The 24,244-nt window shown below is 36.8% G+C and overlaps 1 protein-coding gene across 5 annotated transcripts in view; it reads left to right on the forward strand.

The window, feature by feature from the left end:
- TENM1 (teneurin transmembrane protein 1) overlaps positions 1-24,244 on the forward strand; it is a 3,105,198-nt gene that overhangs the window by 619,363 nt on the left and 2,461,591 nt on the right. For all 5 annotated transcript variants that reach the window (XM_074277949.1, XM_074277947.1, XM_074277946.1 and 2 more), the window contains exon 4: positions 7,734-7,875. The gene's annotated coding sequence lies outside the window, so the exon portion shown is untranslated. The remainder of the gene's footprint in view (positions 1-7,733; positions 7,876-24,244) is intronic.

Below are 24,244 nucleotides of genomic sequence, written 5' to 3' on the forward strand. Positions count from 1 at the left end.
GGCACTAGTGATTTGGGATCTAAGAATTCAACCGTCGGGCCACACAAATGAATGAAAAGCTATTCAACTTTCATATGCCTCTAGCCCCAATGATGCCTCCCAACGGCCTCCTTTTGCCATTATTCACCCCTAGCTCTGTTGATTTCTGGACTGTTCACCAAAAAGGGAACTCTCTGCAACTGAGATTCCCTTTGATATGGTAACAGCACAAAGGGATGGCTAGGAAATATCAGCAGAACCAACGAAAGACAATCTTCCCAGCAAGGTTGCAAAGAAACATGTCTACAATCCTCCATAGGAAAAGGCAATTACATTCCCAAAGACATAGTAAGTTCAGCAAGTTATACTGGAGACTCCTCTAATCATCACCCCCTTTTCCTTCTTTCCCTCACCCATATACACACTCTGTGTATGTGTATTTATACATGTGTGAGTGCATGTTTACATATATATATATATATATATATATATATATATATATATATATATATATATATATATATATATATATATATATATATATATATATATATGTATGTATGTATATTTCATAGGGGTCTGATTGTCTTATTTTATAATGTGTCTGTTTTGCATAACTTCCCATATGCCTTCTCAAGGAGGAGGGAGGGAGAAAGGAAGGGAGAGAATCTGGAACTCAGAGTTTTAAAAACAAATGTTAAAATTGTTTTACATGTAACTAGGAAATTAAAACATTAATTATTTTATAATGGGCCCATGTTCTAACTGATGTAAAGATTCCCTCCAACAGTACAGCTTGCAATCTTTCTATACTTGCCAAGCCCATATGACTCTTGTCCATAATCTCCCATAAATTTACTTATAGAAAACCCCATCTGAAATTTTGGAGGCCACTCCGTATCGCTTTTTTGATGTTTGGATACCAGTGATTCGCATGCGCCATCACCCAATTGTCTCTCACTCTTTTTACATGACCAGTCCACCTTTTTTCCAAAGTCATACATTTCTCTGATGATTTCCATTACCCTCTTTCTCCTGTATAATTGCTCATTTATAACCTGTTATAATCTACTCCTGCTCACCATTGCCCTTTAGATGACCTTTAACTTCTATTCTTCAATATGATTCTGGGTCTTGCAGCTAGACAACATCAGTAAAATGGTCCTCTTATTAAAAAAGATGGACCTTTCTTTGCTTAATGGAGACGCTTAGGATCATTAAAAGAATTGTGCAATTTCCCAAAGGCAACCCATGAAACAAATAAAATAATAAAATGGTCCTCAGTCAATGTCAAATAAAAATTTTTAAATTGAGATAATCCATATTTCACATTGTTGTTGGGAGAGATCCAAGTGCTTTAACAAACATGAATGTATTTTCGGCTTAGCATGGAGAATAGAGAGATATGCTGGAACTGGATAGCTGGACAAATGAAAACAAAGTAACCCATGCAAGGTTAACCGAATCCATTGAAAATTACACCGTGGTACCCAAAGACACATGGCTTTTAATTCACTTGTAACATGACTTTATAAACCATCTGAAGGCTGTGCTCCTATCCCAGATCTGCCAGGTACTATCTGTGTGTCTTTTTGGACAAGTTGCACGATCTCTCTGAGCCTAAGTTTTCTCATCTATAAAATGATCTCCAAAATCCTTTTTTCTTCTAAATCTCTGACCCCTTAACATATTTTCATCAATCAAAGGGCACAAAAAGGATGATTTTCTCATCATAAACAGGGTTAGAAAGGTGTTCATTCGTGTCCAACTTTTTGTGACTCGATAGACCATAGCAAGCCAGTACTGTTTATGTGCTTTTCTTGGCAAAGATGCTGGAGTGGTTTGTCATTTATTTCTCCATTAGATGAAAGCAAACAGGGTGAAGTGACTTGCCCAGAGTCACACAGTTAGTAAGTGTCTGAGGCCAGATTTGCACTTGGGAAGATGACTCTTTCTTACTTCAGGCCCAACTTCTATCCATTGAACCACCTGCCTCTCTAAGAAACATGTGGATCTTGCTAACTCTGAGGCACACTATAGTGAAGGCTCTTGGGCAAATTAAGCTTACCCTAAGACCTCTGGCATAAAGTCAAAGCAAGGTTCCTAAAGAAAAATTCCCATTTTTTGTCAAAGACTGGTCTTGATTACAAATTTTACTGCAGGAAAATGATTTAAAATTATGCTTTTCAAGAGTCATTCAATTGATCTGTACACTTGGTCTCTTATAATATTAGTAGCTATAATATATCAAGGCCCATGCTTTTGGTTGGGGCATGAATTAATTTTACATGTTGCATCCTCATCAACATTGCTAAGAAAAGAAAGCTTCTCAGGAATTTTGTTGAAGGAAGAGCATAGAATTTAAAAGTATATATTATTATTATTCATGAACCAAAAGCAGGAAACTAATAGAACAACCTGGATTTGAAAGGATGGGCATGGAAGAAAGAAGCAAGGGCAGTCACAAAGGATGAATGCCAATGTGGGGAATAGTCCTGAAAGAAGAGTGTCAGAAGTGTTGAGGCTCAGAAAGAGCCCATGCTGGTGACAAATGCTAGGCACACACAAAGCGATTTGTACAGAATTGGGACTCAGAAAAAAAGGAAGGATCAAAGAAGAAAGAGAACAATTAAACTGCTTGGGGTAGATGAGATAGGGATAGCAGATGATGGAGAGAATGCACATCTGCTCAACTCTTGTTTTGTTCCTATTTCTTCCGTATAGGAGAATGATCACTGGACTGGAACAAACAGGAACAAATGGTTAGTAGGGGGTTCAAAGCTCAGCCAAGTTATAAGATGAAAATAGTATCTGAATCAAGGGAGGAAGGGAGGAAGAAAGGGAGGAAGGGAGGAAGGAAGGAAGGAAGGAAGGAAGGAAGGAAGGAAGGAAGGAAGGAAGGAAGGAAGGAAGGAAGGAAGGAAGGAAGGAAGGAAGGAAGGAAGGAAGGAAGGAAGGAAGGGAGGAAGGGAGGAAGGGAGGAAAGGAGGGAGGAAAGGAGGGAGGACATACCTACTCTGTTTTTTTTTTTCTTTTGATCCTCACAACAACCATGAGAGACATTTGCCACTATTATCTCTTTTTACTTTTTTTTTTACTGCTGAGGAAACTGAAGCAGAAGTTAAGTGACTGCCCAGTCATATAGCTACTAAGTGTCCAAAGCCACATTTGAACTCAAGTCTTCCTGACTCCAGGCCTCTATCTAGTGCACCACCTAGCTACCTAAGGAAGAACTCATAAAGGCCAATTGGTCTTAACCTCCTGTCTTTCATAGATGAGGAAATAGAATCTCACAGAGCTTGAGGACTTGCTCAAAACATAAAACTAAAAAGGGCCAAAGGCAGAATTTGAACCCAGGTTCTCAAGACTCCAACTCTATCACTACTTACTATACCACGCTGCCTCCTCTTTAGGAGTTCAAGCCTTCTAGCCGTGACTTTTATATCCCATGAAAGGCCTGAGCAATAGCATTCTTTAGCCACTTTCAGTGATATCTGAGAGGTTAAGGATCCTCGGAACTGTAAAAGGGTCCATATTGTTCTGATTCTAAGAAAGGAAAGAGAAAACAAGTAAGTAACCCTGATCCTTATGACTGACATATTTATAGGATGTATTATTAAAGGATGATTTGCAGATATCTAGAAAGGAAAACAATGATCACTAAGAGCTCACAGTTTCATCAATAAAAGTTCCTAACAGAATGACCAAGAGAGTCAACACATTGTAATAGAGAAAATTCTGGGTTTGGAGTCAGGAGCACCTGGAGTCAAATCCCCACTCAGACATTCACCAGCCATGTAATGTTGAGCAGATCACTAAACCTCTCTGAGTCTCAGTTTCCTCATTTGTAAAATGAAAGGATTTGAATCAGTGACCTCAAAGTTTCTTCTATTTCAAAACCTATGATCCTTATAAACATTTCTTTTTGACAAGATTACTAGACTCACATACTTTCAATGTAGTTTACCTAGATTTAAACAAAGCATTTGAGGTTACTTAAGTAAATAGGTTGACATAGTATTTTCACTTTTTCTTGCTGTTTGCTTGGTTTTTGTTTTCTTATTTTTTCCCCTTTTTGATCACATTTTTCTTGTGCAGCATGATAAATGTGGAAATATGTATAGAATGCTTGCATATGTTTAACATTTATTGGATTACTTGCTGTCTAGGGGAGGGGTGAAGGAAGGGAGGGAGAACATTTTAGAACACGAGGTTTTACAGGGGTGAATGTCGAAAAAACAAAAAGCTATTATTAAAAAATAAAATAAAGGAAGGGATGGAATGAACAGATTCACTTGCGTACCATGGACAGAATATAAGCAGTGTGCCAACACTAGACCCATGAAAGAGGGCAAAAGAGAACGTGGGCTCATTGGGCAGGGTTTGGCAGCCAGAAAGAGCAAACATAAATTCTTGCCATAGTCTTGCTGCCGGCACTGAAATTTTATTCTAGTAATGCTGATTCCCAGACAAATATAACATTAATACTTACAGCGTATGACATATAGCTGGCACTCGAGATACTTGTTGAATTGTTAAGTTGCATTAATATCCTGAATTTCAAGATCATTTCTGATACACATTTTTTGTTTTTTCTTCCCTTGGAGTCAGGCCATGACCACTGGCATTGGGAGAAATCCCATGTATCTTTGACAATCCATATGATTAAGAGTGAGGAGGCTGTGACAGCAGGCACAGAAATTGATTTATTTTTAGATCTGGGGGGGACAAAAGAAGGGGAATAAAGGTTTCCTGTCAAATTATCAATCTAATGTTCCAGAAATAGACAACTACATACTGTGGCATGACTTCAGGGCTCATTAAAATACCCTGGACACTGGTATCTTGGCATATTTCTGGAGCTGAAATTCCACTGCCTTTTTAAGGAATAGAAAGGAGTTTGGACCTGTGATTTCTTCAATGTGGAAGTTTCCCATTGGGAAAATATCTTCCACAAATGCAAGTCAACAACTGTTCTGTAACTTATAGTCTTAAACAAACTTAAACTTGGGATCAATGAGGTGCATAAAATTGGGTGGTTTGCCCAGTCATCTAGCTCATATGTGCCAGAATACTTGAACCCAAGTACTTGTGCCCAGATACTTGAACCCAAGTCCTTTAGCCATTTGTCCGGCGCCAGTGAGAGACTGAATTATTTTCCCATTATCATGTAATTCACAGGCAGAATTCGAATCCTGGTCTTCTTGACTTCAAGACTGGCATTTTGTTCTGCTACTCCGGATTATGTCTCGAAGGGAAAGCCAGGTTTTGAATTTGAACTTGGACTCTTTAGAGGTATCACATCTGATGCATTAAACATGAAAGTACAACAGAAGTCTCTTCTCTCCCAGAATATGCAGCTGTGATTATCTTATCACCTTCCTTTCTCCTTTTCCCTACCTCCTTACAAAGCTCCACCATGTTCATACTTGTACAGTAAGGGCAGTTTCTGGACCAACAGTATGCACTTACCATACCATACCCTACCGAATTTACATCCTAAAACAGTGATGATTCTTTCTTATTTCAATTGAACAAGAATGAGAAAGGACTTTTTAAAGCTTGCAAGAGCCCAACTTAGGGTAAACCAGACAATGCTAGAATAGTAGAGCTTTAATGGATTGGAGAGCTTAGTAGAGAATGGGGAAGGGAATTAGCATTTATTAAGCACCATGGCAGGGGCTTATCCAAATATTATCTCATTTGATCTTTATGAAAACTCTGTGAGATAGGTATTATCATTACCCCCATTTTACAGTTGAGGAAACTGAGACAGAGGTTAACTCTCTTGTTAACATCACATGGTAGTAAGCGTTTGAAGCTAAATGTGCTCTATGAGGTCACCTAATTGCTCTAGAATTCAGGAAGAATACTTAACACTATTATAACCTTTCTACATCTTAGTTATAATAATATTATGACTTTGGAGAGGGGTAATTTACTACTTGAACTTTTTTAATACTTAGAAAAAAAATGAATGTTATAATAAATAATTTCTGCCATCAGGATCAGAAGACCTGAGTTCATACCATAGCTCTGACATTTGCCAGCTGTATTGCCTGTTTACTTCCTTTTGCCTTATTTTCTCCAGTAAAATGTTATTGTTGGATTGTTGAATTAGATGAGCTCAAAGATAAAATAGGATCATAACATTACAGAAGAAAGGGACTTTGGTGGCAATCAAGTCCAGTCCTTTCATTTTACAGATGAGGAGATTTAGATAAGTTAAATGACTCACCCAGGTCATACATTAAGTATCTGATGCAGGATTTCAGTCTAAGACTTCCGGATTTCAAATCTGGTACTTCTAGCTCTAAAGCTAGGATGTTGTAAACTGTTTTCAGTGAATTATTGATCTTATTAGAAGTGTCCCACAGAACATAAATGAACTGGTTATGCTATAATGAGAATCTTCTTTGTTCATTGCTCTCTTGGGCTCATCAGCTTTGGTGTCCTGGTCCTGAAGATCTGCTCCAGTCCAGCTGCTATGAAAGTGAAGGGTGGAAAAGCAAGATTAGTTAGTTTAGGTTTAGCTGTGGTTGTAATACTGCAATATAATACATCAAATACATGTCAGAGAACATTGTGTTTGCTGCTGGGGATGTGCCTGCTACCCTCATGGAACTTTTTGTCTACTGGGGGAAGAGGATGCAAACTAAGACAGACTACAGCACATGACAGAGAGAGAGAGAGAGAGAGAGAGAGAGAGAGAGAGAGAGAGAGAGAGAGAGAGAGAGAGAGAGAGAGAAGAGAAGAGAAGAGAAGAGAAGAGAAGAGAAGAGAAGAGAAGAGAAAAGAGAAGAGAAGAGAAGAGAAGAGAAGAGAAGAGAAGAGAAGAGAAGAGAAGAGAAGAGAAGAGAAGAAGAGAGAAGAGAGAAGAGAGAAGAGAGAAGACAGAAGAGAGAAGAGAGAAGAGAGAAGAGAGAAGAGAGAAGAGAAGAGGAGAAGAGAGGAGAAGAGAGGAGAAGAGAGAGAAACAAGTGTTCTTTATTGTAATGTTTGGGCTAGCTTTCTGGAGGACCTCCAGAATGGCCTTGGTCTCAGTGGAGGAGTGCAAGAGGCAGGAGGCCTACCAGGAGGCTGGTCAAAGATAGAATGTCTCATTTTCAGTCCTTCTTAGCCCTTATATACCCTATTACAATTACATCATTACAGCATACTGAGTATGTGTGAACTAGAGAACCATTACATTACCATACTAAGTACCGAGTATACATGGGAACTAGAGAACCATCTTCTCATCAATTCCACTGAGTTAACACCTTGTTTCAAGTATACTTCCCCAGAGTTACAGCCCTCTACACTTTATGTCCAAAGGAAAATGGTGTAATTCTAAGAGAGACAAGGGATGGAGACTTCAATGTATTTCAAGTCATGGCCTTATGAAATCTATCCAGAGACGTCCCTATGGACCATAGGTGAAGAATCCCTGTCCTAGATAGAGAGGAAATTGGACTCAAATATCACTAATGAACCAGATGCATATCATGGGAAGTCAGGCTACCCCTGGTCCTGCAATAAACTTGTCTGCTGATCTTATTGTTCGGCATGGCCTTCTTCAAAGCGTCTTGTAGTCGTGTTTGTGATCAATCCAATGATTGTGAGTCAAGATGCTTCCATAGTTTGTCACAATCTTATCGTGGAGATTGTAAAGGGGGATTTGAATTCAGGCCCTGGTTGAATCATTGCACATTCTGAAGTTGTCATATGGTTTTTACAGATGTTTCTTTTTTTTTTTTAACTTTTGCTTTCAGATCTGGCCACGAGGACTGTATGGTGCTAAGGAAGATAGTGCTTTGGTGCAAAGCCTCTCAGATCTGCTGAAGGAGAGGAAAACACATTTCCTAGAAGGCTCTTTTCCCTCAGAAAACGACCAAGGTTGAAGAGTCTCATCAGGTGAGCTAAATGAATACTGAGCAGGAAAGGGAAGGACCTATTTGAGATTGGTTTGATGAACTACCAAGGCATGACTTTCTAGTCTCAGAGAATCTTTATTGGTTTTCTCTCACTTACCTGATACAAAAGTTTTGATGACATAAATGTATGTTTCGGGGCTCTCTTCAAGTAATAGGATATCCCATGGGAGTTAATTTTCCAGGCAACTGAGGTTTATATCTTAGATTTTGGTGAGGTTGAGAATTGTTTTCAGTTTTAACAATTTTTTTTGATATCTTTCAGAATATATTGCATAATTCTCTACTCTCTCAAATATTATTCAACTTTTGTCTAATAAAATATATATTCCTTGAGGGCAGGGACTGTTTTATCTGCCTTTGTGTCCCCAGAGCCTGGTACAAGACCCGGCCCAGAGTAGATTCTCCACCAAAGCTTGCTGAATTTATGAGTGAATAAATCCTGGCATATTCAAGATCATCATTCTGAAAATAAGATCTCCTAGAAAGTGTGCCATGCTTTAGCGATGGCCTCAGCATCTGTAGAAATATATTGAAGCTATTAATGTTGTTGGCCCTGAGGGTCCCAGGATGCTGTGCTTTTTGAGTTCCCACGACTACATTTCTTTTTTATTTGTAGACAAGCAGAACCTTGTCAGAATTATTTGCAAAAGTAAAAACAGGTAGGGTCCAAGTGAGGGCCTGCAGAGATTTCTTGGGAGTTAAGCATGCTAGCTTTAGTATATGAACTTGGTAACTACTATTTTGGATGATCGGAGATGATTTCTGTTTGTTATTCTGCATTGTTGGTTGTATTCTGGATAGTTGACTTTGCCAGGTAAATAATCTCTGCATAAGCAATTTATATGTAGGTTCAGGTATGTGGCGGTGTGCATGAATACACACCCACACAGACACACACACACACACACACACACACACACACATATACATATGCATAAGTGTATATGTATATATGCATTCATATGACTGCTAAGTTACAACTGGTTTAATTGCATATTCTTTTATGAAGGATACAAGCTTATATGACCTAAGTGTACTTTGAAAATTGAAGGGTTTCTTTTCCTCATGAATCAGTGGATAATTTTTGCAATGGTGTATAAGAAACATTCTAATAAGTAGGGACTTGCCATTGGGTTGAACAACCCTACATAGTCTTAGTTTTGCTTTTTTGGTTTGTTTGTTTTAAGAAGGTCTTTATTGATATCTTTTGTTTTTGCATTACCATGTTTGCCCCTATACCTTTCCCCTCACCACTTTCAAGAAAGCCATTCCTTATAACAAGGATTTTTTTAAGAGAGAAAAAATCCACAAAATCAATTGTATTGAAAAAAAATCCGATATGGTATACATTTTTTAATTCCTGTGATCCCCACTTTTGCAAAGGATTATATGGGAGATGCATTTTCAACTTTATAAATTTCAATTGTTTTGTGGTTGTGGTTGTTTCCATTTACATTGTTACAAATAGGGGGAAATGGTACAAATGGCGGATACGTGTATATTGTTTTCTTGTCTCTGGTTGCTTTGCATCATCAGATTACAGATGTTTCACTATGCTTCTCTATAGTCTTCATATCCATTGTTTCTCATGCCCCAAATTTATTCCATTACATTCACGTATCTGAAAATGGTCAACTACTCCCTGATCAATGGGCATCCATTTGGTTTTCAGTTCTCTGCTACCACAAAGAGTCTCACTGTTTTTGATGGCATTCCTCCTTTGATCATTTGCTATTGTAGCCTGTGTCCTTAATTCCACTGTTGTGCTGGAGCTCTAGTTTGAAATCTTTCTAAAAAGTTAACCACATTTAAGGAGAGTGCAAGATACTTCTCTCCCCACTAGTGAAATCACTGACACGTCAAATGCTAGCATGACTACAAGGGCAAACCCCACTTCAAAACTAATTTTCCTCCAGGCTCTCAGAATTTGTTCTAAGAGGGTTTCTGTACCAAAGTAAGAATCTCTATATAAAATGCAAGTAAAATCCAAGGATTTTTTTGTTCTTCAGAGTTTGGAAAGAAATGTTGCACCTTCAACTGGATAAAATTGCATCAAGATTTGAAACATATACACCTAAAGGAGCCCAGCTTTTAAATCCTGCTTGGGAGGATTTACGATGGAAATTCTTACTCAATGCTGTATTGTGTAACCGTAATAACGAGAAATAAAAATATATTGTTTCAATAAATTCAAACTACATCTCACAGAAAATTATTGTGAAAAAAGAAGTTATAAAAAGAATTTTGGGGAAAATGCCCACCTAGTTTACTTTTCACTATAGGAAAGATCAGAGGATATTAAATTGGAAGCAATCTTAAGGGCCTTCTAATCCAATGCGATCATTACAGAGGCGGAAACTGAGGCCCATGGAGGCAAAGCAATTTGCCCAAAGCATACACAATAGCAGAGATAGGGTTAGGAGACAGGTTCCAGGGGCAGCTAAGTAGTACAGTGGATAGAGCACCAGCCCTGAGGTCAGGAGGACCTGAGTTCAAATCTAGTCTCAGACATTTAATACTTCGTAGCTGTGTGACCCTGGGCAAGTCATTTAATCCCAATTGCCTCAGCAAAAAAAAAAAAAAAAAAAAAAAGGTTCTGGTTTGAGATTCAGTATCTCTGTTCAAAAAAATCCCTAAAGAGGGTTATAAAGAGTCATACACAACCTCATCTCTAGACTTAGGTTATAGTTGCATAGCACCAAGCAGTTGTTGAAAATTAAAACTACAATATCACAGCTAGTTTTTTTTTTCTCTTCTCACAAAAATCAAAAACAGATTTTAACTATTTTCTGTTTTTTTTTAATTGGTGTTTTTTTTTTTTTTTATGTTATACTTACCAACACTCAATTGCCCCTACAAAGTACATCCCTAGAAAACACTGAATCAAAATTGTATGATTGCAAGTGATACAACATGCCAGTTTTCACCTTTCTAGTTTACTTACTGTTTATGGAAAAGTGGGATCTAGATTTCAACTTTGATAGTATGAGACCAAAATATGTCTTTTGATTTGGCTTGAATCTTATTTCTTTTTAGTGTTGTCTTTATTCATGTTATTGTAATCATTGTTATATATTGTTCTTTAGGTTCTGCTTTTCCAACTTTGCATTATTTGCTTTATGAATTCTCTCATGTTTCTATGACTTTTTCCTATTTGTTACAATATTTTTCATTGTAATCAAGCATTTCTCAGTCATTAGGTACATATTTTATCTCTAGCCTTTTGTTATCACAAGTAATGTTGCTATATTTTTGTACATACAAGTTTTTCATTCTAGTCTTTATTCTGGTCATTAATTCCAGGGTATAAACCAAATAGTGCGAATTCTTTGTCAAAGATCCAATTTCATTATTTTTTGCAGAATTCCTATTTTTAAATGTATAGATCAATTCACTGTTCTTCAAGCAAAGAATTAGTACACATGGCTTTCAACAGCTACTCCAAGACTGAGTTTTCCCTTCCCAATTTGCTTAATGTTAAATAATACTACAGAATACTTACATTTAATGATAGCTAGCATTTATATAGCACTTTAAGATTCCTAAGCCCTTTATAACTATTATCTCATTTAATCCTCAGAAGAACTCTGTGATAAAGAGGCTATTATTATCCTAATTTTATAGATGAAGAAACTGAAATTGAAAGAACTTGCCTAGGATCACAAAATTACTGACTGAGGCAGGATTTGAACTTAGGTGTTCCATACTCCAAGACTAGTACCTTGTTTCTCTTATAAATATCAATGTTGAACTATTTTTAAGATGTCTGTTGCTAATTTGCATTTATTCTTTCAAAAACTATTTTTATATTTTTGGTTCTTTGGGTTTTACAGATCTGTGCCACTTCCCAATAAAATACCATATAAGTAATTTTAATTGGATAATTTAATACAAAGATTTTTCCCATTTTATATTTTTTCCTATAATTCTAGTCTGATTTATTTTAGTGCAAAAGTCTTAAATAAAGAACTTGTCTGTTTTGTGTTTTAAAATGTCTTCTGTCTTGGGTTTCGTTAAATAATCTTCCCCTATCCATAGGCAGGACAGTTATAACCTTATATTCTCCTCTAATTGGTTTTTAGATATAGATCATTTTCCATTTGATCTTGACTGTGATATATATATATAGTATATTATGCTGGCCTGAACATATATTTTTTCATCAGATTCTTTTCCAGTTTTTCTGGCATTCTCATTAAATGAAGCCCCATCCTTGCTTGTTTTTGTTTCTGAGATTTGGGAAGAAAAAAACAGCTACGTGTTGGCTTCTGAATCTTTCTTATTTTTTTCTTATATTTAACCATTTTTCTAGTTTTCATTCAGTACCACATAGTTTGGATAATTGCTATTTCATGATAGAATTTGAGACCTGGTGATGGCAAGGTTGCTATTTTTCTTTCCCTTGACACACTTTAACTTTTATTTTTCCATAGGAATTTCATTATTGCTTTGTCTGTTTCTATCATTTCATTAGTGTAGTGCTAAATCTGGAGAGTTTAGATAATATTATACTTTTAAAATCTATTAGTGCAGGGCAGCCGTGAACCTTGACTATCTTTCCAATTATTTAGAGCTTTTGTTTCTGGGGAAATTGTTTTGTTGTTGTATTTACATAAGTCCTGTGTGTATTGGTAGACCCAGTTCCTGATGTTTAATGCATTTTGCTGCTCTTCTAAATGAAGTTTTTCTTTCTATCTCTTCCTCCTGGGTTTTGTTACTAATATACAGAAAGGCTAACAATCATTGTGGATTTATTTTGTATTCTAATGCCTTACTGAAACTATAAATCAATGTTTTGTTGATTCTCTAGGGTACTCTAAGTAACCTATCATATCATCTATATTTAGAGGTAATTTTGTCTCATTTGGCTAAGCATCTTGTTTCATTTTTCCCTTGCTTTATTACTAGAGCCAGTAATCTATTGCAGTCTAAATCATAGTGGAAAGAGACAGCATCTTTGTTTCGTACTTGATCTTATTAGGAAGCCTTACATTGTTTCTCCATTATAAAAAAATGTTAGCACTCATATAATTGTATTAGACTGTTCTATGGAAAATTCTTTACATTCTTATTTGCTTACAAATTTTTAAAATAAATGAATGCTACACATATCAATCTATTGATAGAATCAACCATTTTTGTTGTGTTGCTTATTAATATAATTTATTGACCTAATAGTTTTTTCCTAAAGTTGAATTGTCGTTGCATTCTTGGGAGAAATCCAACTTGGTTATAATGAATATTTTTGTATATATTTTGTTGCTTCTTTACTATATTTTATTTAATAGTTTTATTATTAATTATTTACTATTTCCCAGCTAATGTTTTATTTAATATCTTTGCATCCATATTTATTAGTGGTATGCAATGATAGAGGGAGTTTCCATATCAAGTTTCCTACATTGATGAAATCACAGATCAAGAAACTCTCCAAAAATCATTAATGATATTTTATCTCCTTTATGACTCTGTTTGGCTATCAGCCTTATATAATTCTTACAGAAGGGGTTTTAAATATTCCTTTTATTCTATAATTTTAGAATGATTTGTGAAACAAAAAAATTATTTTTTAATATGCTTGATAAAATTCACTAGAAAATCCTTTTGGACCAGGAGGGTTGTTTAGTTTTGTCTTTTGGGTGGGAGAAATTTCAGGTGAGGGAAGAGAGTTAATTTATTACTTTCTCTGAAGTACATCAGTATAACAAAAAGAGAATTGAATTTATCCCAGCCATGCAAACTATATGACTTTTAGCAAATGACTTAACTTCTCTAAGGCTCAGTTTCCTTATATGTAAAATAGAGTGTTAGACTAGATGATCTCAAAGTTACTTCCAGTGCTGAATCTACAATAAAACGATCCTATTTCCCTTTATGAAATGTTTGTTTACATCTTCTGATTTCTGTTTTGTTAATTTGGATATCTTTAATTTTAGTAGACAGTTCTGTTTTTGTTTGTTTTCAGTGGTTTTCTGATATGATTGAGTGTAATTGTTTCTGATCTTTTCTTGTGTATTTCCATTCCACTCCTCATTATTTTTCCTTCTTTTTACATTTTGATAATTTGGTTTTCTGCTCTGTTTATTTTTAAATCACATTGTTATCATATTTTTCCCTGTGGGTTTTTATTAATTCCGTAGTTTTTTTTTCTTCTTAAATTTTCAAAACTTCTCATTTTGTTCTTGATTGGAAATTAGTACATTAGTTTGTTATTCTAGATTTTTAAAAATTGCATCCTCAAGTCAGTTATTTTTCTTTTTTTTGTTAAAAGTGTTCAGAGAGATATGCATTTTTTCAAGGCCTGTTTTAACTAAATAATGGATGTTAGTATGTTGCTTCATAGTTATGATTATTTTCATCATATTCTTTTTATAATTTTATTTTTGACTGATTCATTATTTCAGATAGTATTATTTTATCCCTATTTAGGAGGTATCTATTGTTTATATTTCCCTTGTTGATTATAATTCTTTTGCATAATGGTCAATTCCTGATACCTTAGCTTGTGATCGATTTTGGTAAAGTTTCTGTGTGACACCAAAAAGAAGTGTACTACTTAATATTCCCGTCCATTAATCACTGTAGTGCTACTAAATGTTGTCTTTCCAGTATTCTGTTTAAATATGCAATTTCCTCCTAGTCTATCCTTTTGTTAGATTTACCAAGATCTAAATACAGGACATTGATATCAGCTACTCTTACTATTTTATTATTTTAGTATTTTTATAAATTAGTTAGCTTTTCTTTTAAGTGGATGCTCTGAGATTCAATGCACACATTTTTAATATTGACATTTCTTCATTATACATGACACTCTTAAGCATAAAAGAGTTATACTATCTCTACTGACAGTATCTTTTTTACGGCTGCCTTATTTGAAATCCTGATTAGCAATTCTGCTTATTGCCTCAGTTTCTTCATCTATAAAATTAGCTGGAGAAGGCAATGGCAAACCACTAAAGTATATTTGCTTTGAAAACTCCAAATGGCATCACAAAGAATCAGACATGACTTAAAGACAAGAATTTTTAAAAATATAGATCTTAATTTTAATTCTTTATATATCTTTATGTTTTAAGTGTGCTTATTTTATGCAGCAAATTATGCTTCTACATAATACAATCTTAAAGTTGCATGCATTTTCTTGGTGGCTTATACTTTTAACATTTAAGCTTTTATCACTTTTTGTTTTTCTTTTCAACAACATTCTAACCTTTACCTATTTTTAAAAATCATCAGTAGGTTCCTGAAGCTTATTTTGCTTTAATACTCCAGTCCTTCTCTCCTCTCAGACACAGCATGCTCCCCTCCTACACTGCTAAGATTCATCTTTCGATAATATGCTCTTTCCTATACTTCTTTTGACCATCCCAGAAGAGTTTGATAACCCTTCCCTCTTCCCCCATCTCTCTATGGTGCCCTAATGTTTATAAGATATCACTTCAATCATGTTATCCCCTTCTACTCTTCTTCCTCTTGCTATACAATTTCCATATGATCATTCTTCTTGGGATTAGCTCATAGCTCTTTTCTCTTTACCTCAATGACCTTTGGATGTTTTGAAACAATGACATTGTCTCCTCCTTGCAGCATGCACTATTGAATCACCATCTAGTTTTTTTCATACTATGTGTACTTTTTAATCTTTATTAAGCTTTTTATCTACTTAGCTTCCAATTCATTTACAATAATAACAGTATTGAACACGATGTTCAATTTAATAATACTCTCAATAATGATAACATAATATAGCATTTTAAAGCTTTCAAAGAACTTTACAAATATCTCTTCTTATTCTCACACCAGCCTGGAAGACATCTCTATTATAGTCCTCATTTTGTAGATGAGAACATTGAAATAGATAGAAGTTATTTGCATAGGGCCACATATCAAATAAATGTTTGAACTCAGGTCTTCTTGTCTGGAGATCTAACTTTTTATCCACTGTGTTATCTATTCATTTCTGGCCTTCTCAACGAGAATAATTTAAAATCAATAATCTTAATGAAGATCTATCTTTTTTCATATAGGTTTATGCTTAGCTTTGCAGAATGTTATCTTCTGGTACAAGTTATTTTCCTTTGTATTTTGGTATATCTTGTTATAACCTTTTCTTCCATTTATGATTGTTCATGAGTAGTTTTATTGTATTCAAACTGGGAATTTGTACCTTTTGTCACTGTGTAACACCCTCTCTTTGCCAATAGAACTCTGGATGCTGGTGACTACATTTTTTACTGAGTTACATTTGAGGTTCTCTCTGATAAAATTTATAGATCTGTACTTTGTCCCCTAATTCTAATACTTCTAGAAAGTATGATTTTCTGAAATATGATATCCAGGTATCTATGTAATCATGATTATTTTTTTGTCTGAGGCACAAATTTTCTGATTATCCGAGCTTACGATCCATTACTTTGATTTGTAGGGACCTTAATTTTGCCAAATCCTTTCAGTTTTGCTTTTTCATTGATTTTGTCCTAATGTATATTGTTTCAACTTAAATTTGTACACCCTGTTTTTATCATTTTTCTTTTCAGGATCCTCTGCTTTATTAAAATTGTACATCTTTTGTTCTGAAATGTTAATTTTCTGGTGTGTTTTTCTTGTAAAATTATTCTTTAAGAACTTTAAGTTCTGGGGGCAGCTAGGTGGTGCAATGGGTAGAGCACCAGCCCTGAAGTCAGGAGGACCTGTGTTCAAATCTGGCCTCAGACACTTAACACTTCCTAGTTTTGTGATTCTGGGCAAGTCACTTGACCCCAGTTGTCTCAGCAAACAAAAAGAACTCTAAGTTCTCTCATTTTCTTTTAGTCTTTTATTAAGCTCCTACCCATTCTGGGGGTTCCTGTGGCTGTTGAGTTCTCATTTCTAAATATCTAGGTTTTATTGTACTATTGGTACTTCTGGGGATTTTCCATCTTTTTATTTAACAGCATTTTTTTGTGTTTTTGTTCATTCATTTATTCAGTTTTCTCCTAGTTTTCTTATATGAATTTAACTCCTTCCTCTTCTTTGCCATTATTAGTCTTTGAGTTGGTTTAGCACATTTTTTCATCATATGGAGATGATAAGCAGGAGGAGGATTTAGACACAGTGTTTCACTGAATCACCTAGCTAGAAATTTCTGATTTGTTTTTGCAAAGTAAATTTACTGCATGTTCTGGCATAGTATAGACAGTAAGTTAGGGTGCTTAAATGTAAAATGTGACAGGTGGAGTATAGTGGGAAAAGCTTCAGCATTGATTGATTGAAGTCTGTTGAGAACACTATGGAAGTGTTCAGCCCATCTCTCCAGGATCATGTTCTTATCACTAATCAACGTGGCTCCAAAAGCACTGAGTAGTTGAGAGGCACCATAAGTCTTTGGCCCAGAAATGGCCTTCAGTGCATCACAAAAGTGCTTTGGATTGTTACTATCAGCATAAAACTGAATTTTATCCACCTTCTTATGGAGCCAAGAATTCCATCTCTCTCTAACTTTCTGTTGTACTTTACTTTTGATAGAACTGAATGCTACCTTCTTAGAGATGAATGAACTATCGTGCTAGTACAGAGTCTTACCCATGCATTTCCAGAGCTAACTTAGAGTTTGGGAAGTTCCAAAGGAAACTGTTGGGGAGAAAAGGTAGTAGACTGAAGGTTTAGCGTGCCATTGTGTTGACCTCATTGTTGTATGTCTGTGAAACCTGGATAGTGTACCAGCCAGGAAACTATTCAGTTCCATTTGAATTATTTTAGGAAGATTCTGAAGATCACCTGGCAGGATAAGATATCAGACGCTGAGGTTCTTTCTCGAGCTAAACTGCCAGGCATTCCGACTCTACTGTAGAGAATGCAGTGTTGACGGGCTGGCCACATTGTTCGAACCAAATGTCTGCTCACCAAAAAGACTATTTTATAGAGAACTCACACAGGGTAAGCCCTCACAAGGTGGTCAGTGAAAGCAACACAAGGACATTCTCAAGGTCTCTCTTTAGAACTTTAGAATTGATTGTGTGTTATGGGAGTTGCTGGCACAGGACCTCCCAGCATGGGTGCCCTCATCAGAGAAAGTGCTGTGCTCCATGAGTAAAGCAGAATTGGATTAACTCATAAGAAATGCAAGATATCCAAAGTTAGAGCATCCACCAAATGTCCATAGAGCATCCGACCTGTGGCAGAGCATTCTGGGCTTGTATTGCTCTGATCAGCCACAGTCAGACACACTAACTTGACTCTAACATAGTAATATCCTTTTGTGCCTCTTCAAGAATGAGTGGAAAGAGCAATGGAATTGAAGCCAAAGGACTTGGTGCCTTATCCATATAAGAGAAGGGTATTATATTTCTTGATCTCTAAGGTCCCTTCTAGCTCTAAAACCTAGGAGTCCTATAAGTAACATTTCGGTTAAAATGGTGGGCAATTAAACCTACTAGCTTAGAGAGCTGTGACAAAATTACATATATGACAGTACATATTGCAGAGACATTGAAGGCGGGGGCTTACTTAAGTACTCATTATTTTCCAAATATGGCTTGTAATTTAGAGATTTCCAGGATGAATATTTTGAGTCCAACCTAGCGGGAAAGGAAATGGTTATGTCCAGAAAGGGTGATGGACCCAGATGCAGAATTTTCTTTCAAAGAATAAATCTACCTGAAGTGAGTAAAATGTGTCTCCAGTTTTGCTTAGAAGGAAAGAGAAAGCAGGAGAAAATGAAAGAAGCAAATGAGATATCATAAGAGAACTATGTTAATGAAGGACATTTTGGGGCCAAACGACAAAGGGGCAAGGGAGTACCAACATTATATCGTCCTATCTATTGTGGAAGTCTTGGTCCTGCCAACAGACTCTTAATCTAGCTTCAATAAATAGAACCATGGTGCATTTTACTCTCTATAGCCCAAGACCATCTGCTGTATTCCTTCCTACCTGGCATTATTTTTCTGGGTCCACTTTTCAGTAAGAAAATGGTGCAAGATAGTAATATAAACACCTCTGGGATAGAGTCAGTTTTGTCTATAAATAATATTGCTTATTTTAACCAGGCTATAAACAACCCAAAAGTTGTCTCTTCTCGGTATAATCAAGTTTAATATCATTTAATGTGAGCAGTAACAGTATATTCCAACTCCTCTGATCGGTTCTGCTGCCCAGGGCAAACTATAGTGTGTCTAGTATTTAACATGAGTGAGTGAGAGTATGTGTGTGTATATACATAAATGCTTGTTGAATTGGAGATGTATACACATAAATATACCACTCTGTCTCTCTCTGTCCCTGTTCCCTTCTTGCTCCAGGGAGAGTACTGAAATATTCAAGTCAATTCAAATATGCATGAATGACATTCCTTGAAGAACAGCTACAGCTTGCTTGTAAGAATGGAAACAAATGATGGCACAATAATAATCTCTCACATTTTGATATGGCTTTAAGATGTGTCAAACACCTTTTCTATTTAATCTCATTAGATTCTCCCAACACTCCTGGGATGCAATTCCTATTATCCCATTTTGCAGCTGAGGAAAATGACGGTCAGAGAAATTGAGTGACTTGTCAGAAGTTGTAAAGCTAGTAGGTATTGGAAGCGAGATTCCAACCTAGGTATTCCTGACTCCAAGTCCACCCCACTAGCCACAATTTCACCTTTCAGTGGGTGAATGATAACCACGCGTGCTGAGAAATGGTAGAAATAACAGCCGGCAAGATTGGGCTACAAGACCACTCTTGAGCTCTGCAGGGCTTCCTTGTTGCTATCCCTTAGGGAAATTAAGCCAAGAATCTGAATAGGATCTTTGGGCCGTGGTTGGACCGGAGGCCATAATATGGTTAAGAAAACAGCTTTTAGTATTATGTCTGCATCTTCCCCCTTGCAACTGGTTGTCTCGAGACCAGGAGAGGGTGGTACTTTCGCCTACTACGTTAGTGACAGCAACCTCTCCCTGTCAGAATTCTCAAAGCAGTGGTAGCTAGAAGAAGCAATCTGAGAAGCAGTATTTCATATATGTCATTCACTTTAGTATCCCACTCCTGTGCTTGGCTCCTACTGATTTCCCTCTGACTATTTCTAGAGTCCTCGAGGCTGTGTGTTTGTATGTCTGTGTACCAACATGTTCCTGCTCTGATCTTCTTTGTCATGTATATACCCGCCACTGAGATCTATCTTAGAAATTTGGACCGGCTAAATGTTGGCCCGAGCAGTTATTAGCATTTAAATTTGTTACATTATGGGACGGAGTTGTTCTGCTGTAAAGGTTTTGTTTTCCCCCTCCCTCCCATCCTTATGTAGTTTTCGAATGGCTTAATGGTCCATCTGGATCATTTCCTCTACAAGAGTTTAATTCTATTTACTAGTTTTGTCATCTGCAGATTTCCAATTTAAATATTTAGAAACATCACATGATAGCATCTTGCTTAAGTAGCTTAATGTAATTGTTTCCAAAGCATGTAGAAAAACATGCTCTGTGACTTACTCTATGAAATGTTAACAGGAAGTTAATTTATACAGCAGTATAATCAAGCCCCTGCAGATCTAGGTATCGCTCCGATATCCTGCACTGCATGGGACATCAAACAGGAGCAACTGGAAAATATGCTTTCCTCTCACCCTGCTGGGATTACATTTCGGGATTGGGCATGAGGATGCTCATTTTACACAATTGTATCCTAATTATCTACCCTAGGATGGAAGTAGTACAACCTCGAATGTTCCTAGAGTCTACAGAGAAGGATGGGCTAGCAAGAGTGATACTTAAAATTCTTAAAATTCCGTGATTAAAATCCAGAGCTGAGTTTTTGGCATGGATAGGAATCTCTCAGGTACTTCCATATTTTGTCTTCATTGTCCACAGACCTTTACTCTAAATTAGCTGTTTCAATCATTAAAAGAAAAAAAAAGTTTATCCGTCAGTCACTGACTTGTCTCCAGGAAACCAGTCATTAAATTTTTGCTTCTAAAATAGACTATGATACAATAAGCACTTACTATGTGCAGATCACTGTAGGATCAGTGGGAGCTCTCAGCTTTCAGAGGAGAGGTAGACAGTGTGGGTTACCCAGAATCCTAACCTGAAGGGAACTAACCCTGAAGGGGTTGACCACAAACCTAGAGCACTATTTATTATATACATCATTACAGAATCAGGCCATTAGGCAACATGGTACAGCAGATCGAGGGTTGGATTTGTATCTGGATTCAGATCCAAGATCACACTCTAGCAGTGTGACCTCTGATAAATCACTATACTTCAGTTGCCTTATTTATTAAGATGGCGGTTGAATAACATTATCTCTCAGACTCTTTCTGGCTCAAAACCTATGATACTGAGAGAAGGAGAGAACCAAGTGCTTTATAGGATCCAAGGAGGAAGGTATGAGGAAAGTCATTACCAATCGCAAGCATCAAGGAGATATTATTGCTTTTGATATGAGTTTTAAAGGATGAATAGGAGTTTCATTGTAAAAGAGAGGGGTTTGGAAGAGCAGATAGTCTCTCTGGAGAGGGAAAGAAAAATTTGAGTGAGTAAAGTTATGGAGGCAGGAAAATGTACTGGAGGTCACGGGGACATGTTGTAGTGACAATTTGGCTAGGGCCCAAAGGACGAGGAGAGTTGACACCACTGTATACCTCCTTGAAAAAGCGCTACATCTAGATAGAGAGTTCCAAACTCAGGAAGGAGGCTTTGGCGGTTTTAGTAAGAGCCTGAATTTAGACTAAGACAATACAACTTCATAAATTTTTGCCTCTACCGTCCTCTAGTTTTGACAGCTTGGCCGATAGCGAGGAAGCAAAGCTCTATCGCAAGCGGACAAGGTCCCTGTTGAAACCCCCAGCTTTTTCGGCGTTGCTATTCCACACAGCTCCCAGCTAATGCATTTCAGCCCCTGTCCTCCAGAGACCTGGCCTGTCATTCACAGTGAGTGACACTCAGAAGATAAAAGCATCGGCTCTTTGCTAAAAACAAACACACACGCACCAAGATTTGGAAAACATAGAGTTGAATTTGGGACTGGTTTATTGAATGTTTAATTAATCAAACACTGTTATTGAAATAGCAATGCTGCTGCAGGCAGAAGGAGTATTGTCGCGAGAGAAGAAGCAGTGCTCTTTGTCCTTGGAACAGCAGGGTCGCTTTGTTCGCTATTTCCAATTACTGGGAAGAAAAGGGTCCCACAACTGGCGCTGGGGCGTCTTTGCTCCTGATGTTGTTCCCATCATTCTTTCTGGACAGCATTGTGTAATTGCCATGAATGCTAGAAATTGTCATTCTTTTTTTTTTTTTTTTTTTTTAAACCAGAGCATTGAAAATTATGATGATGACTTTTTTCCCTTCCTAAAGCTACATCTAACTAGGAGACAGAAAAGAGGTACTGTGCTAGCAGAAAATATACAGGTTCGAATTTCAAATGTACCTACTTTGATGTGCACAGTTCTGTGATGGTAGGTCCGGGAGTTGCACACAGGGACACATAAGCACACATATAGCTGAGAAGAGAAAATACAAAACCTGGAAACATGGTGATGAAAGCCTACCATTTTACTCCTCTACCAACTTTTCTTTGTCATTGTTTCACTATACTTTTCTCACCTCACCTCCTTTTTTTTAGGCCCCTAGTCTATATTTTTATCAGGAAGAGGCTGAAAAAAAGTCATTGCTTTTGCAAGGAACCCCTTGCTCCATGTTTGTTTGTTTGTTTATTTGTTTTTAAGGGAAGAAGTCATTAACCAAAATCGCTAACCTTTAAAACATTCTGAAATGCCCAATGCTGCCCATTCCCTGTTAGGTAACAGGTCTGTAGCCTATATAGATATTAGACTACTTAAGAATCAGTATTCCAAATTCCAAAAGATAACAAAATCTTTAACAATAAACAGTAAGAGTGTGACTACATTACTATTTGGTACAAAGTTGAGCCTGGGCTCAGGAAGATTCATCTTCCCAAATTCAAAATCTGATCTCAGACACTTAATAGTGTGTGACCCTGGGCAAGTCACTTCATCCCAGTTGCCTCAGTTTCCTCATCTGTGAAATGAGCCGGAGAAGGAAATGGTCCACCACTCTGGCATCTCTGCCAAGAAAAGCCCAAATAGGATCATGAAGATTCAGTGTGTCTGAAATAACTGAACAACAACCACAAAGTCAAAAAGTAGGTCTTTACATAGTGTGTGGGGCTAGTTTTCTCTGCGGCAGCTAGGAATTCCCTTTTTCCCAGCTGCAAAGAAAGAGCTAAGTCTAGTTCTTCTACATGAAAAGGGCGTTCAGAAATATACACATTCTAGCCTTCATTCTTAGGGAGGAAAGAGAATTCTTTATCCTGCTCTGCAGAGAGAATGCAGCAGCCGATTTCTCTTCTCCAAGGCCAGAGTCTTGCTTGTTGTTCCCAAGTTTACATTCATTATGGAGCTGCCTGTAACCAGAAGGGAATCAGACTGGTGGTATCATAGCCCCAGTATCGTACAGAATCATGGCCCTATCCATTTTCACTTATTCATTTATTCCTAGCGATGAGCCTATTGTAGGCTATGCATTGTACTAGGAACTCTGGGAAAAATTATTCAAGATGCTGATAGAGATTGATGATGATGATAATGTTGAAGGGGTGGTGATGGCCACCTAACATTGAAGCAGCGCCTTAAGGTTTACAAATAGCTTTCCAGATATTATCTCATATTATCCTCGCCATAGCCCTGAGAGATAGGGGCTATGATTATACCCATTTTACAAATTGGGAAACTAAGGCTCAAGGAGGCTAAGTGATTTGCTCAGGATGATACAATAAATATTTAAGGCAGAATTTGAACTCAGGTCTTTCTGACTCCAAGTGTAGAACTCGACATAGTGTACTGCTCAGCTGTCTTTAGACAAAGACTTTTTTTCAACAGTGCTTCAGACCCCAGAAATTCAGTACTCTCTTATATTAGGCTATGTTATGTACATGTCATATTATGTTCATGTCAACAAAGAGATTAGTTCCCTACATGGCATTAATTTCACAGGTTAAATAGCAGCTGGCATTTATGGAGGATTTTTTTATATACAAAATATCCCAATAATCTTAGCATTGTTTTAAGCTATTTTTTAAAAATTGTAGCTTACAACTGCACTAAAACTTTTGGGACATTCTATATCAGTCTCATTCGTGTCTATAAGTGGCCTTCTGACGTAGACACTGCAGATAATAACGTCCTGATTTTACCAAAGAAGAAACTGAAGTTCATCTAGTCTCTGTCAGAAGTGTGCTAGGAACTTCCTGGGCTCACACCCTATGCACTGCACCACACTGCCTCTTTCATGCCGTTTAAACAATAAATTGTTCAGTTCCTCTATGTCTCTGTGCCAGCGATAATCCAGACCCCCTGTCAGGTT

This window comes from Sminthopsis crassicaudata, chromosome X (assembly GCF_048593235.1).
Source record: "Sminthopsis crassicaudata isolate SCR6 chromosome X, ASM4859323v1, whole genome shotgun sequence".
In the NCBI taxonomy this organism is placed as follows: Eukaryota; Metazoa; Chordata; class Mammalia; order Dasyuromorphia; family Dasyuridae; genus Sminthopsis; species Sminthopsis crassicaudata.